Consider the following 16136-nt stretch of genomic DNA (forward strand, 5'->3'; position numbering starts at 1 on the left):
AGGAAGACCGTAGAAGAGCATAAAGAAGCATTTGAAAGAGTAAATGTGTAAAAATAGCACATCTCATGGAAATAAAGGATAGTGTTGATGAAACTAAAAATATTCTTGAGAACATACAACAGCCGATATGAAGAGGCAGAGTAAAGTATAAGCGAGCTTGAGGACAAGGCAATGGCATGTGAATGCACAAAAGAACAAATGGTGGAAAAAAATTTTAAAAAAATTGAAATGGTCCTCAGGGAAATGATGGACAACATGAAGTGCATAAATATAACAATCGTTGGTGCTCCAGGAGTGGAAGAGAAGAGTAAAGGGTTAGGAAGAGTATTTGAAGACATTGTTGGGGGAAAATTCCCAACCCTTCTAAATGACATAAATATGCAATTCAAAGATACTCAATGAACTCCAAATAGAAAAATCCAAATATGTCCACTCTGAGACATATTCTGATCAGATTGTCAAATGCTGAAAAGGAGAAAGTTCTGAAAGCAGCAAGAGAGAAGCAATTGACCACATACAATGGAAACAAGATAATACTAAGTATTGACTATTCACTGGGCACCATAGAGGCAAAAAGGCAGTGGCATGATATATTTAAAATTCTGAAAGGGAAAAATTGCCATCCAAGAATTTTTATCCAGCAAAGCTGTCCTTCAAAATTGAGGGAGAGTTTAAAATTTTCAAGACAAACAAATGCTGACAGAATTTGTTAACAGGAGACCTACCCTGCAAGAAACACTAAAGAGAGAACCTAAACACTGTGATAAATGAATTAGAATTAACAGATTTATAGAGAGCATCACATCCCAAATTACCAGGGTATACATTCTTCTATAGTGCTCACAGAATGTTCTCCAGGATAGATCATATGCTGGAGCTTAAAATAAGCCTCAGTAAATTTAAAAAGATTGAAATTATTCAAAGCACATTCTCTGACCACAATGGAATGCACCTAGCATTCCTCTAACAGCTAAGGAAAAAAAGAAAGGAGAGAGAGTCCTGGAGCAGAGCACTGAACTGAAGAGTATTTGTAAGGTTAACTTAAAGGAAATAAAGAGAGAGGGGGAAAAATAGCTCTGACAACTAAAAACCAAAGGATAAGGTAGCTGTTTCAAGAACTGCCTTCCCAGAAGTAATATTAAATGTGAATGGAATAAAATCCCCAATTAAAACATACAGATTGGCAGAATGGATTAAGAAGTAGGAACCATCAATATGCTGTTTACAAGAGACTCATCCTGGATCCAGTGACACAAAGAGATTGAGCATGAAAGGATGGAAAAAATATCTGATGCAAGCTACAGCCAAAAGAAAGCAGGGATAGCAATACTAATATCAGGTAAAACAGATTTTAAATGCAAAAATGTCATAAGAGACAAAGAAGGACATTATATACTAATAAAAGGGCAAGTCAACCAGAAGAAATAATTGTAAATGTTTATGCACCCAATCAAGGTTCTCCAAAGTACATGAGACAAATATTGGCAAAACTGAAGGAAGTGTTAGACTTTCCTATGATAATCATGGGAGATTACAATATACCACTCTCTTCTATAGATAGAACAACCATACAGAGAACCAATAAGGAAATTGAGAACCTAAACACTGTGATAAATGAATTGGACTTAACAGATTTATAGAGACCATCACATCCCAAATTACCAGAGTATACATTCTTCTATAGTGCTCATGGAATGTTTTCCAGGATAGATCATACGCTGGGGCTTAAAATAAGCCTCAGTAAGTTTAAAAAGATTGAAATTATTCAAAGCACATTCTCTGACCACAAGGGAATGCAACTAGAATTCAATAACCATTAAGGAAACAGAACATTCACAAATATGTGGAGGTTAAACAACACACTCCTAAATAATCAGTGAGTCAAAAAAAATTGCAAGAAAATTGCTAAATATCTAGAGGTGAATGAAAACGTGAACACAAACATATCAAAACCTATGGGATGTAGGAAAGGTGGTGTTGAAGGGAAAATTTATAGCTCTAAATGCATACATTAAAAATGAAGAAAGAGCCAAAATCAAAGAACTAATGGAACAACTGAAGAAGCTAGAGAATGATCAGCAATTTAACCCTAAAGCAAGTAGAATAAAAGAAACAACAAAGATTGAAGCAGAAATAAATGATATTGAGAACAAAGAAAACAATAGAGAGAATAAAGAAAACCAAAAATTGGTTCTTTGAGAAGATCAGCAAGATTGATAAAGCCTCTGATAGACTGACAAAGTCAAAAAGAAAGGAGACCCAAATAAACAAAATCATAAATGAGAGGAAGGACATTACTGTGGATCCTGAAGAAATTTTAAAAATCATAAGAGGATATAGTGAATAACTTTGTGCCAACAAACAAGGCAATTTAGAGGAAATTGATAACTTCCTAGAAACATGAACAGCCTAGACTGACCCAAGAAGAAATAGAAGACCTCAACACACCAATTACAAGCAAAGAGATCCAATCAGTCATCAAAAAACTAACTAGAAATAAAAACTCAGGACAAGATGGCTTCACAGGGGGATTCTACCAAACGTTCCAAAAAGAACTGACACCATTCCTGCTCAAACTCTTGCAAAAAAATTGAAGAAAATGCAACACTACCTAACTCATTTTATAAAGCCAACATCACTCTAAGACCAAAACCAGATAAAGATGCTACAAGAAAAGAAACCTACAGGCCAATCTCCCTAATGAAAAAGATGCAAAATTTCTCAATAAAATACTTGCAAATCAAATCCAAAGGCACATAAAAAAATCATACACAATGACTAAGTGGGATTCATCCAAGGCATGAAAGAGTTGTTCAACATAAGAAAATCAACCAATGTAACACAACACATCAACAAATCAAAAGGGAAAAATCAAATGATCATCTCAATAATGCTGAAAAAGCATTCAACAAAATTCAGCATCTTTTTTTTTTTTTTGGTAAAATCACTTCAAAAGGTAGAAATTGAGAGAAACATCCCCAATATGATAAAGGGTATATGTGAAAAACCCACAGCCAGCATAGAACTCAACAGGGAGAGACTGAAAGCCTTCCCTCTAAGATAGAGAATGAGACAAGGATACCTGCTGTTACCATTATTATTCAACATTTTGCTAGAAGTTCTAGCCAGAGCAATCTGGCAAGACAAAAAAATAAAATGCATCCAGATTGGAAAGGAAGAAGTAAAACTATCATTATTTGCAGATGATATGATTGCATATTTGGAAAATCCTGAGAAATCAACAACACAGCTACTTGAGCTAATAAACAAATTCAGCAAAGTGGAGAGATACAAGATTAATGCACAAAAATTGTTAATGTTCCTATACAGTAGAAATGACCTAACTGAAGAGGCACTCAAGAAAAAAATTCCATTCATAATAGCAACTAAAAAAACCCAAGTACCTAGGAATAAACTTAACCAAGGATGTAAAAGACCTTGGCACAAAAAACTACATAACTTTACTAAAAGAAATAAAAGGGGACCTAAAAAGATGGAAAGATATTCCATGATCATGGATAGGAAGGCTAAACATCATTAAGATGTGAATACTACCCAAACTGATCTACAGATTCAATGAAATTCCAATCAAAATTCCAGCAACCTACTTTGCAGACTTGGAAAAGCTAGTTATCCAATTTATTAGGAAGGGAGAGGGGACTCAAATTGCTTAAAACATTCTAAAAAAGAAAAACAAAGTGGGAGGACTTACACTTCCTGATTTTGAAGCCTATTATAAAGCCACAGTAGTCAAAACAGCATAATATTTGCACAAAGATAGACATTCTGATCAATGGAATTGAATCAAGTGTTCAGAAATAGACCCTGATATCTAGTCAACTGATTTTTGATAAGGCCCCCAAATCCACTGAACTGGGACATAAAAGTCTCTTCAACAAATGGGGCTGGGAGATCTGGGTATCCATGTCAAAAAGAATGAAAGAGGACCCCACCTCACACCCTATACAAAAACTAACTCAAAGTGGATCAAAGACGTCAATATAAGAGAAAGAACCATAAAACTCCTGGAAGATAATGTAGGGAAACTTCTTCAAGACCTAGTATTAGGAAGTCACTTCTTAGACACTGCACCTAAAGCACAAGTAACAAAAGAAAAAATAGATAAAAGGGAACTCCTCAGAATTAAAGCTTCTGTACCTCAAAGGAATTTGTCAGAAAGGTAAAGAGGCAGTCAACTCAATGGGAGAAAATATTTGGAAAACATGTATCTGATGAGACTGATATCTTGTATATATAAAGAAATCTTACAACTCAATGACAATAGTACAAACAGCCCAATTATAAACAGGCAAAAGATATGAAAAGATTTCTCTGAAGAGGAAATACAAATGGCTAAACACACATGAAAGAAGTGTTCATCTTCGTTAGCTGTTAGGGATATGCAAATCAAGACCATAATGAGGTATCATCTCACACCAATAAGAATAGCTGCCATTAAACAAACAGGAAACTACAAATGCTGAGAGGATGTGGAGAAATTGGCACTCTTATTCATTGCTGGTGGGAATGTATAATGGTACAGCCACTCTGGTAGACAGTTTGCTGGTTCCTCAGAAAACTAAATATCAAGTTACCTTACAACCAAGCAATTTCACTTCTCAGTATGTATCTGGAATATCTGAAAGCAGTGACATGAACAGATATTTGCACACCGATGTTAATAGTGGCATTGTACACAATTGCCAAGAGATGGAAACAATCCAAGTGTCCTTCAACAGATGAGTGGATAAATAAAGTGTGGTATATACATATGATGGATTAGTATGCAGCAGTAAGAAGGAATGATGTTGTGAAACATATGACAATATGGATGAACCTTGAAGACATAATGCTGAGTGAAATAAACCAGGCAGAAAAGGAGAAATATTGTATGTTACCATGAATGTGAACTTTGTGAACAATGTAAAATAAGTGTCTTATAATGTAGAATATAGGGGACCTAGAGATAGACCAAAGCTAGTGAAGGGGGAGTGATAAACTAATATGTACAGCCATGATAACTAGGGTGAACTTAATGATATGGGGATGGACAGTTGTGATTACGGTTTGTTAGTGGGATTATAAGTATCTGTGCCAGATGTTGTTTAAAGGCACATAACCCACAGAGTAGTGCTGCAAATATAAGTAAGTGTTAGCATGATATACTTATAAGATATGACACAGGTACAAAGTGTTAAGAACAGAGTGGTACATGGAAAAGCTACCCATTTCATAATATAGACTATATTTAACAGGAATATCTTATCATCACCACAGTAATACTGGGGATGAATAATTAGCAGCTGATAAGAGCTCTGGGATGTTTTATGTTATAATAATTGTTAAAATTGAGAGTGATGATGATTGTACAACTAAGTGATGACAATGTGAGACACTGATTGTTTATCTTGGGACAGAATATATATTATGTGAAATTAGGAACCCCCTACTTAATAAATCAGGCCCCTGTTCTTGAGGTTTACTCTTGTGAAACTGAGGGTTGTAAATGGGAGGCTAAGCCTTCCTAAAATTATGCCTAAGTGACATATCCAGAGAACCTCTTTTGTTGCTCATATGTGGCCTTTCTCTCTCTGAACCCAACTCAGCAAATAAATTCATTAACTTCCCCCTCACATGGGACAGGACTCCCAGAGGAATGAATCTCCCTGGTGACATGGGACACCACTCCCAGGAAAGGAGCCTGGCCCTGGCATCAAGGGATTGAGAATGCCTTTTTGACCGAAAGAGGGAAAAGAAAGGTAACAAAATAAGGTTACAGTGGCTAAGAGATTTCAAATAGAGTCTAGAGGGTATCCTGGAGGTTTCTCTTATACAAGCTCCAGCTATATATTCCTAATGGCCACAATATGCCATACTCTTACCAACAGCAGTCTCAAAATACCTATGTCCCTATCTGAGACCCTATAAAAGATGCACTCACTAAGTTTTATCTCTCAGGACTTAAATCCACCAGACTGTTCCTATGCCAGACAAATCCTAAAACCCAGAGGCAACAGCCTCTTTAAGAACAACAATCAGATGCAGTCCCTTCCCCATAATGTGGACACCCCCTTTCCATATGAACAAGTTAGGGTGGACACCCCTGAAATTCTTTACCATTCTAGGGAGTCACCTCCAGTTTAGGCCCATGGGAATTGGGTACTTTCCAATGGGAGTGTCTTCCCTCCAGGCCTTGAGCATTTGGTCTCTACTGAGACCCTTTGCAGTCAAATGTAAAGCTTTTCTTCTTCTAGATTATGCTCAGGAAACAGAAAACTTAGAGGACAAAGGTAATCCCATAAGCATTGCCCTAGACTTCTCTTAGGTAGGGCAGGTCCCCCCACATAGGGAGCATAGGTCTAGACATCTCCCACAGAGGAACATCCCAGGGTGCTCAGTGACTCGACTCAGGGATGTCCAGTGACTTTACTCCCCATGTTCCCAAGACATTGGGCTGATAGAAAGGAAGTACTCCTTGAGAGCATTCCCCTGGAATTCTTCCTTGAAGGCTGGGAAACCCCCAGAAGAATAGGTCCAGACATCTCTCAGGAAAAGTGTGCCAGAGTTGCCCAGTGATGGTACTCCCTGTGTTCCCAAGAGATTGGGCAGGCGGAGAGGGAAATGCCCAGCTCTCATGCGTGTTGGGAAGCTCCATGGTCACACTGGCACTAGGGAGGATACTGTATCTCCTTTTCTGAGAACATGGGAAATACCAAGAGTCTATAAGCTAAAAGATGGGAAAGCATAGCCCCTCAAAGGGCTCTCAATTACAATACCATCCTCCAATCTGTAAAAGACAAGGAAAGTAGTCAGAAATTCCCTATGCCCAGATGTTTATAGCTCTCTATCAAAACAAGGCCCTAAAAGGGTCACTTGTGTTATGCCCATGTCTCAATTTCTACTAAAAAAGTAGACCTTAATGATCCCCTTTTAAAACCTGTTTGCTAAAGGCATGAGAAAATATACACCCAGCCAGTTAATTATAATAAGCTAAGGGAGATCACTCAGGAGAAAGATGAAAACCCAGCTCTGTTCCAGGGGAGGCCAGTGGAGGCCCTAAAAAGTAAACCAACGTCGGCCCAGACTCCCAGGAAATTCAGATTTTGTTGGGCACCATTTCATCAGCCAGTCTGCCCCTGACATTCAAAGAAAGCTACAAAAGCTCTCCATGGGCTCGCAAACTCCTACTAATGACATATTGGAAACTATTTTGTATGTCCTTAACAATCAGGACAAGTCTGAGGAGGAGGAGAAGGCAAAGAGACATAAGCAAACGACCAGGGAACAGGCTCAACTTATTGCAGTCACTGTTAAAGGTGCCCTGCCCCCTCAAGGTCACCTGAATCATGTCTCCCAGCCTCTAGGGCCTCACTTCAACTGTGGGTCAGAGGCCACTGGCAGAGAGAAAGCCAGAAACTTAAGACAATCCCTGACCTTGGGACCCACCAAGGCCTTACCCCAAGTGCCACCAACATGGGCACTGGGCCAGGAACTGCACTGCCTCCCAAATGGGGGGCAGATCAGCCCTTCGAGCCCTGCTCACAGCAAGTGAGGAAAACTGAAGGTGCTCCAGACCACTTATGGCTCTGCTGACTTTGCATCTGACTATCAACCTAGAGGAGCCTCAGGCGACATTTGATGTGGCAGGTAAGATTATTAATTTCTTAATTAAATAATAGAGCCACTTAACTCTGTTCTGAGCTGCCATTTTGAGTCTACCTCCAGTTGGACTTGCCTAGGTATGGGAGTTGATGGTAAAGTCAAAACTAAAACCTTCACTACCCCTCTCCTTTGTAGGCTTGAGGACATTCTGGTTTCCCATCAATTTCTCTTTGTCCCTAAATGCCCCACTCCCCTTATAGGGAGGAATCTTCTTTACTCCCTGGGGGCCACCTTAAAACTAGAAAACCTGGCTAGTCACATATTTGTTTCTTCTTCTCCACTGCTTTTCGTCCTTTATGCAAATTCAGTGCTGGGTCTTTATTAAAATTTTCCACAGGGAGACTTCCTATGGGGCAGTGGTTTTAGATTTCCCAAGACCATCATTATTGTTCCTATCAAGATATCATCCCTGGCTATGACCCTCCTTTTCTCTTCCATTTCCCAAGAGAAAATTCCCCAGGATATTCTTGCCCATCTTCTCCTTTGCATATGGCCTTTGAATAAATCTCATAAAAACCTTTATTCTCTCAAAGACATCAAACTTCTCTTCCCCAAAGAAAAGGAAATCCTCAAACTTAGCCAAGCGAGACCTCCATCCCTTCAAGTTCTGTTTGTGGTAGTTTTTAGATCAGGTCATGCATGGAGCTTACCAAAAGACTTCCTGCCCCCATGGTTAGAAGAAGAGCAGAGGTTCTGCTCAGAGCTGCTGGGGTGAGGAGTCTGGTTCACCAGCCCACTGAGTCTAGCTCAGGAGTTAGAGGGTGCCCCAGATCACCTGTCCCCCTAATCTCAGGTCTTTCCCCCTGGGGGTGCCTGGGGGCAAAAAGGTTTTACAAGGGAGTCCCTCAACTGATGGACACACAGGACACTGGGCCACAGTGAGTGAATAATCCCTGTCACTCTCTTCTTTCAGAGTATGGACATCCTGGTTGACAACCCTCTAGAATGTCTCTTTAAAAACTGAAATGACCCACTAACCACAAAATTAAAAAGGCAAAAATGTATCTTTTATTATAATACTGCTTGGCTACAGTATAAATTAAAATGCAGAAAGCAATGACCTCAAAATGGCACTCTTGGCTTTAGTGTCTTTCTCCAGTTAAATCTCTTTTGCAAAAGGGAAAACAAGTGGCCTGAAATTCCACGTGTCTGGCTTTTCGTGGCCCTATATCAAGACAAGGCCATGAGGGTGACCTGAAGAATTTGTTATCTTCAGGGAGAGTTAAAAGATAAGTCCTCCAGGATTTTGGCAGGGAAAGAAACAAATATATTAGATGACCAAAGCCCCAAAACTTGCAGCCCCAAAAGACTCCAGGATAATCCACCCCCAACCCTGGACCCTGAGTTTGCCAGAACTGAGGCTCCCATAGACCCTTCTCCTTTAAAGGAAGAGGTTTCCAAGCCCACTGCACCACCACTTTATTCAAGTCCAGTAGGACATACAGTGGAGTCCCCTTTATACCACCACCCCAGAAATTTTAAAAAAAAGGATTTAAAAGGGGATATAATATGCCCTCTCTGAGAACTGGCCAATCGGGGTATGGAACTATAAGCGTCCATGTCCCTTTTTCAATGATTGACTTACCACAATGTAAGAAACAGGGAGCTTCTCAGAGAATCCCTCAAAAATTATGGAAAAATTTAAAAACCTAGTATTAGCCTTTGAATTCACTGGGGGTGGGGATGCAAATCACTCTTTCCTCATGTTGTGCTCCCGAGGAAAAAATGTCAAATTTAGTCTGGAGCACAGGACCACGCAGACCAACTTGAGGGCCAACAACCTGCCCCACAGGCAGTAGGAGCAGTAGCAATTCCAAATGTTAATCTAAACTGTAACTATCAGAGTGGTCAGGCAAACCTGAAAGCCAGGGATCACATGAAGCTTGTCTAATAGAAGGAATTAAAAAGTGTACCATCAAACCTGTAAATTATAATATGTTACAGAGTATAACTCAGGAAGATAAAATAACTCTGCTTTATTTCAGAGAAGGCTACTGGAAGCTATGAAAAATATACCCAAGTAGATCCTGACTCTCCAGAAAGGCAAATAATACTTAAAACCTATTTTATTAGTCAGTCAGCTATAAATCAAAACTTCATCCTTAACGAAAAGGACTTTAAGAGAAAAGCAAGGCAAGTATATAAATTATGTTCTACCTGTTAATTAACATAACCCTGGTAAATGTGGAAAGGTAAGAGAGGAGAAAACTTCTGCTATAGTTTATCAAATATTTTTATTTCTAAAAGTAACTTCATTAATCAAAAAACAAAGAAAGTAAAGTATGCAATAGTCAGCCATACTATAATCAAACCAAAGCCATGTCCTCAGGGACTTTAGCTCAAAAAGCAAAACTAATTGTCCTCACCTGAGCTCTAGAACTAGGAAAAGGAAAAAGGCTATACCTTCCTAGTCCTGCATGCTCACACAGCAGTGTACAAAAAGGGGGGCTTTCTCCAAATTAAACGCCACCAAGAGATACTCAATCTCTTAAATGCCCTGCTCTTACCAACAGAAATAGCTGTAATTCATTGTCCTGATCACCAAAAAATAATACTAACATCTCTCAAGGAAATAACTGGGCTGAAACAGCAGCCAAAGCCACAGCCTGATCAATTGAGCCTCTTCTAAGCCTCATTCCTGCACCCTTAACTGGCCGCATGCACCCTCTTATTCCCTAATTGAGCAGGAACGAGCTGCCCAACTAGGATTCCCTCTTAAGACCTCAAGGACAGTCATTCCCTCCCCTCTTCCCCAGTCTATCTTGGCTAATGCCTCTCCTAGGCCCACTCACTTCTATACTTCTCTTGCTATTGATCAGCCCTTACATTTTTAACCATCTCACCAAGTTTATTTCTTCTAGACTAGAAGTCTTTCACACCAAACTAATGCTAATGTGAGGATTTTCAGCCATCCAACCACCCTCCAGACTCCTCCCATCTCAACTTAAATAAGATAGCCAGAAAGTTCTGTGCCCCATCAGGCAGGGCCAACCTCCATGCCCTCATAAGCAAGAAGCAGCTACAGAAGACAGACCTTCATCCCTCACCAACCCTGAAGTTTAAGGGGCAAGAACTCTCTGAGGCAGAAGTTGAAGCAGGCTAGAACAGGGAGAGAGGGGAGAGAAGGTACCCTGAAGGAACCCTTGAGCAAGGATGATGAATCAAGGTCAGAAGAGTCTGTCTTGGACAGCCAACCTGCCTTGGGCTACTGATTTATGGGAAACATTGGCACCAACCGACCCAACCAAATGCACTATCTACCACCAGGGACCGCCCTGGAGAGAAGGGAGGGTAGGAGAAGGAGCTCTGAGCAAGGAAGGGGATGGGGGAGTAAGCAAAGCTAATCCATAAAAACAAATGGCCCCACATTGCTGGAGCCTCTCGCCTTTCTCACCTCTGTCTTTATGAGCACCTGCATATTCTCTTGCAAGTGTATCTAATAAATTTTCTACCTGCTTAAAAAATACAGTGTTCCCATATTAACACATCCCCCCATCATTAAACACTTTGCATTAGTGTGATATCTGTGTTACACTTGATGAAAGAATGATATAATTGTAATATTAACTATAGTCCATCGTTTACAATAGGGTGTATTTTTTTTTCCAATACACCACCCTATTATTAACACCTTGCATTAGTGTGGTACATTTGTTATAATTCATGAAAGGACATTTTTATAATTGTACTATGAGCTACAGTCCATCATTTACAATAGGGTTCACTGTGTTGTACAGTCCTATGCTGGTTTGAAGCTATTATGTACCTCAGAAAAGGCCATGTTCTTTTGGCCCATTCCTGTGGGTATAGACCTACTGTGGGTGGGATCTTTTGATTAGGTTATTTCAATTGAGATGTGACCAACCTAAATCAAGGTGGGTCTTAATCCTTTACTAGAGTCCTTTATGAGAGGATAAAGGACAGAAAAAAGCCAGAGAGCTCAGGGAGAGAAACATCCAGAGAAGCTTAGAGGTAAGGCCCCAGAGGAACTGAGAGAGCCACTGAAGCCAGGAGCTGAAAGCAATGAAACCCAGGAAAGAAAGACCAGCAGATGCTGGCCATGTGCCTTGCTATTTGACAGAGGAACCCTTTGATGCCAGTGACCTTTCTTCAGAGAAGGTATTATGTCCTATTAATGCCTTAACTGGAGCATTTCCATGGCCTTAGAACTGCAAATTTTTAAACTAATAAATCTCCATTGTAAAAGCCAACCAGCTGCTGGTATATTGCATTTCAGCAGCTTTAGCAAACCAAAATAAGTCCAGTGTTTTATCTTTTAATGTTTAGTCTAGTAACTTACTTACAACCTAAAATTCCCCTTTACCCACAGACACATATATAATTCAGTGCTGTTAATTACACTCACAATGTTATGCTACCATTACCACCATTCATTTCCAAAACTTTACAATCAAGTCAAATAGAAATTCTGTACAAAGTAAGTACTAACACCCCATTTCCTACACCAAGCCCAGACACTGGTAACCTATATTCTAGATTCTAACTCTGAATTTGCTTATACTAATAATTTCATATCAGTGAGATCATAAAATATTTGTCCTTTTGTGTCTGGCTTATTTTGGCCAATATAATGTCTTCAAGGTTCATCCATGTTGTCACATGTATCAGGACTTCATTCCTGTTTACAGCTAAATACTATTCCACTGTATATATATGCCACATTTTGTTTATCCATTCATCTCTTGATACACTCTTGAGTGGCTTCTATATTTTTGAAATTGTGAGTAATGTCTCTATGAACATCAGTGTGCAAATATCTGTTTGAGTCTCTGCTTTCAATTCTTTTGGGTATATTCCTAGAAGAGAGATTGCCAGGTCATATGGTAATTTATACTTAGCTTTCTGAGGAAAGGCCAAACTGTCTTCCACAGCAGGCACACCATTTTACATCCCCACCATCAATGAATGAGTGTTCCTTTTTCTCCACATGCTCTCCAAAACTTGTGATTTTCTATTTTTACAACAGTAGCCATTCAAGTTGGTGTAAAATTGTATCTCATTGTGGTTTTGGTTTGCATTTACCTAATGGCTAATGATGTTGAAAATCTTTTCATGGGCTTTTTAGCCATTCGTATGCCTTCTTTGGAGAAATATCTATTCAAGACTTTTGCCCATTTTTAAATTGGGCTGTTTGTCTTTTTATTATTGAGTTGTAGGATTTCCTTATATATTTTTCCCATTTTTTCCATATATTTTCTCCCATTGAGTAGGATGTCTTTTCCTTTTTGGATAAAGACCTTTGATGCATGAAAGTTTTAAATTTTGATGTAGTTACATTTTTCTATTTCTTCTTTCATTGCTGGTGTTTGGATGTGAAGTCTAAGAAACTATTGCCTAACACAAGATCCTGAAGATGCTTCCCTACATTTTGTACTAGGAGCTTTATAGTCTTGTTTCTTATACTTAGATCTTTGAACAATTTTGAGTTAATTTTGTATATGGTGTGAGATAGGAGTCCTCCTTCATGTTTTACCATATGGATATCCAGTTCTCCCAGAACCATTTGTTGAAGAGACTATTCTTTCACAATTGAGTGGACATGGCAGCCTTGTCAAAAATCAACTGACCAGAGATGTGAGGGTATATTTCTGAACTATCAATTAGATTAAATTGGTCTCTATGTTTATCCTTGCAGCAGTACCATCCTGTTTTGACTATTGTGCTTTTGTAATAAGCTTTAAAGTCAGGAAGTGTTAGTCCTCCAAATTTGTTTTTCATATTCAAGATGGTTTTGACTTTCAGGGCCGCTTACCCTTTCATAAAAGTTTGATGATTGGCTTTTCCATTTCTGTAAATAGGATGTTGGAATTTTTATTGGGATGGCATTGAATCTGTAAATTATTTTGGGTAGAATTAACATCTTAACAATATTTTATCTTCCAATTCATGAGCATGGAATGTCCTACCATTTATTTAGATCTTCTTTGATTTCTTTTAGTAAAGTTTTGTGGGTTTCTGTGTCTAAGTCCTTTACATTTCTGGATAAATTTATCCCTATGTATTTGATTCTCTCATTGCTATTCTAAATGAAATTTTTTCCTTGATTTCCTCCTCAGATTGTTCATTACTAGTTGTATAGAAAAACTACTTATTTGTGCATGTTGATCTTGTACCTGCCACTTTGCTGAATTAGTTTATTAGTTCTAGTAGCTTTGCTATAGATATTTCTGGGCATTCCTATATGTAGTATCATGGCACCTGCAAATAGTGAAAGTTTTACTTCTTCCTTTCCAAATTGGATGTCTTTTATTTATTTTTCTTGCCTAACTTCTCTGGCTAGAACTTCTAGCATAATGTTGAATAACAGTGGTGACAGTGGGCATCCTTGTCTTGTTCCAGATCTTAGAGGGCAAGCTTTCAGTCTTTCACCATTGAGTATGTTAGCTGTAGGTTTTTCATACATGCTTTTTATCATGTTAAGGAAGTTTCATTCTATTCCTAATATTCTAAATGTTTTTATCAAGAAAGCATGCTGGATTTTGCCAGTGCCTTTTCTGCATCAATTGAGTTGGTCATGTGTTTTTTTACCTTCATTTTTTAATGTCATGTATTACATTAATTTCTTTTCTTATGTTGAACTATCCTTGCATATCTGGTATAAAACCCACCTGATCATGATGTATAATTCTTTTAATGTGCTGGTGGATTTGTTTTGCAAATAGAAACACTGGTCTATAATATTCTTTTCTTGTAGTATATTTATCTGGCTTTGATATTAGGGTAATGTTGGCCTCGTAGAATGAGTCAGGGAGTATTTCCCCCGGTTCAACTTTTTGGAAGAGTTTGAGCATGGCTGGTACTAATTCTTCTTGGAATGTTTGCTGGAATTAACCCAGTGAAGCCATCTGGTCCTGACCTTTTCTTTCTTGGGAAGTTTCTGCAGACTGATTCAATCTCTTTGCTTGTAATTGATCTATTGAGATCGTCTATTTCTTCTCGAGTCAGTATAGGTTGTCATGCTTTGCTAAGAATTTGTCCATTACATCTAGGCTGCCTAATTTGTTGGCAAACCATTGTTCATAGCATCCTCTTATGATTCTTTTTATTTCTGTGGGGGGCCATTGTAATGTCCCCCCTCTCATTTCTGATTTTAGTGGCCTCTTCTCTTTTTTCCTTTGTCAGCCTAGGTAAGGGTTTGTCAATTTTATTGATCTTTTCAAAGAGCCAACTTTTGATTTTGTTAATCTCCCTATCATTTTTTTCTGTATTTCATTTATTCCTGCTTTTATCTTTGGTATTTCTTTCCTTCTGCTTGCTTTGGGATTAGTTTGCTGTTCCTTTTCTAGTTCTTCCAGTGTGCAGTTAGGTCTTGTATTTTAGCTCTTCTTTCTTTTTTAATGTAAGCATTCAGGATTATAAATTTCCCTCTCAGCACTGCCCTCACTGAGTCCCATAAGTTTAGATATATTGTGTTCTCATTTTCACTCATCTCAAGATATTTACTGACTTCCGCCATGATTTCTTCTCTGATCCATTGATTGTTTAAAAGTATGTTGTTTTGACAAGCAGGGGAAGATGGCAGCATAGAGAGGAGTGGAAGCTAAGTAGTCCCCCTGGAACAACTAAAAAAACCAGAAACAACTAGTAAATTATCCAGAATAACTGCAGGGGGACAAACGAAACCATCCACTCATCATACACCAACCTGAATTGGGAGGAATGCCCAAGATCACAGTATAAAATCTGTAAGTAAAACCTGTGGATCCAAGTCGTGAGACCACCTCCCCCATAGCCCGAGCTGCAAAGCCTCGTGGTGCCAGAGAGAAGCTCTCTCCCAGCAAGCGAATACAGCTCAGCTGAGCTCCAACTGGGGTTTAAAGTAGCAAGTGTGAACTGCTCACTACAGGTACGCATCCCCAAAAAACACACAGAGGCTTTGGGTGACGACTGACCTGGGAGAGCCGGAGGGTCGCCTTGACTGGGTCTGAAGGGGACTATCTGTTTCTTTTTCAGCTCAGTGGAGAAAGCCCCAGTCATTTTCAGTTTCCAGGGCTGTGTCTTGGGGAAGGGTGGAGACACCACAAGCAGAGAGTGAGACCATTGAAATGCTAATGACCTCCACCTGAGGGGTCTGTCTTCTCTAGGAGGAAAGGGGTGGGGCCCTTTTCATTCAGAACCAGACCCCAGAGCCTGGGGGAACACGGCCATACCTCCTCACACCAGTCAAGAATTATAGGCTAACAGGCATCACCTGCTGGGCAGAAAAGCACAGTGACCTGAGGCATCAAAGGGTGGAGCAACTTTGTAAGACACACCCGCAGGGAAACCAAATACTGAATATTTCTTCCCTCTGGGACCTGAGCCTGTTCTGGTCTGAGAAAACCTGATTTGGATAACCAAGCAAACCATGCCTAGACAACAGAAAATTACAACCTACACTAAGAAAAACAAAGTTATGGCCCAGTCAAAGGAACAAACGTACACTTCAACTGAGATACAGGAATTTAAACAAC

The sequence above is a fragment of the Choloepus didactylus genome, chromosome X, assembly GCF_015220235.1.
Source record: "Choloepus didactylus isolate mChoDid1 chromosome X, mChoDid1.pri, whole genome shotgun sequence".
Classification (NCBI taxonomy): Eukaryota; Metazoa; Chordata; class Mammalia; order Pilosa; family Megalonychidae; genus Choloepus; species Choloepus didactylus.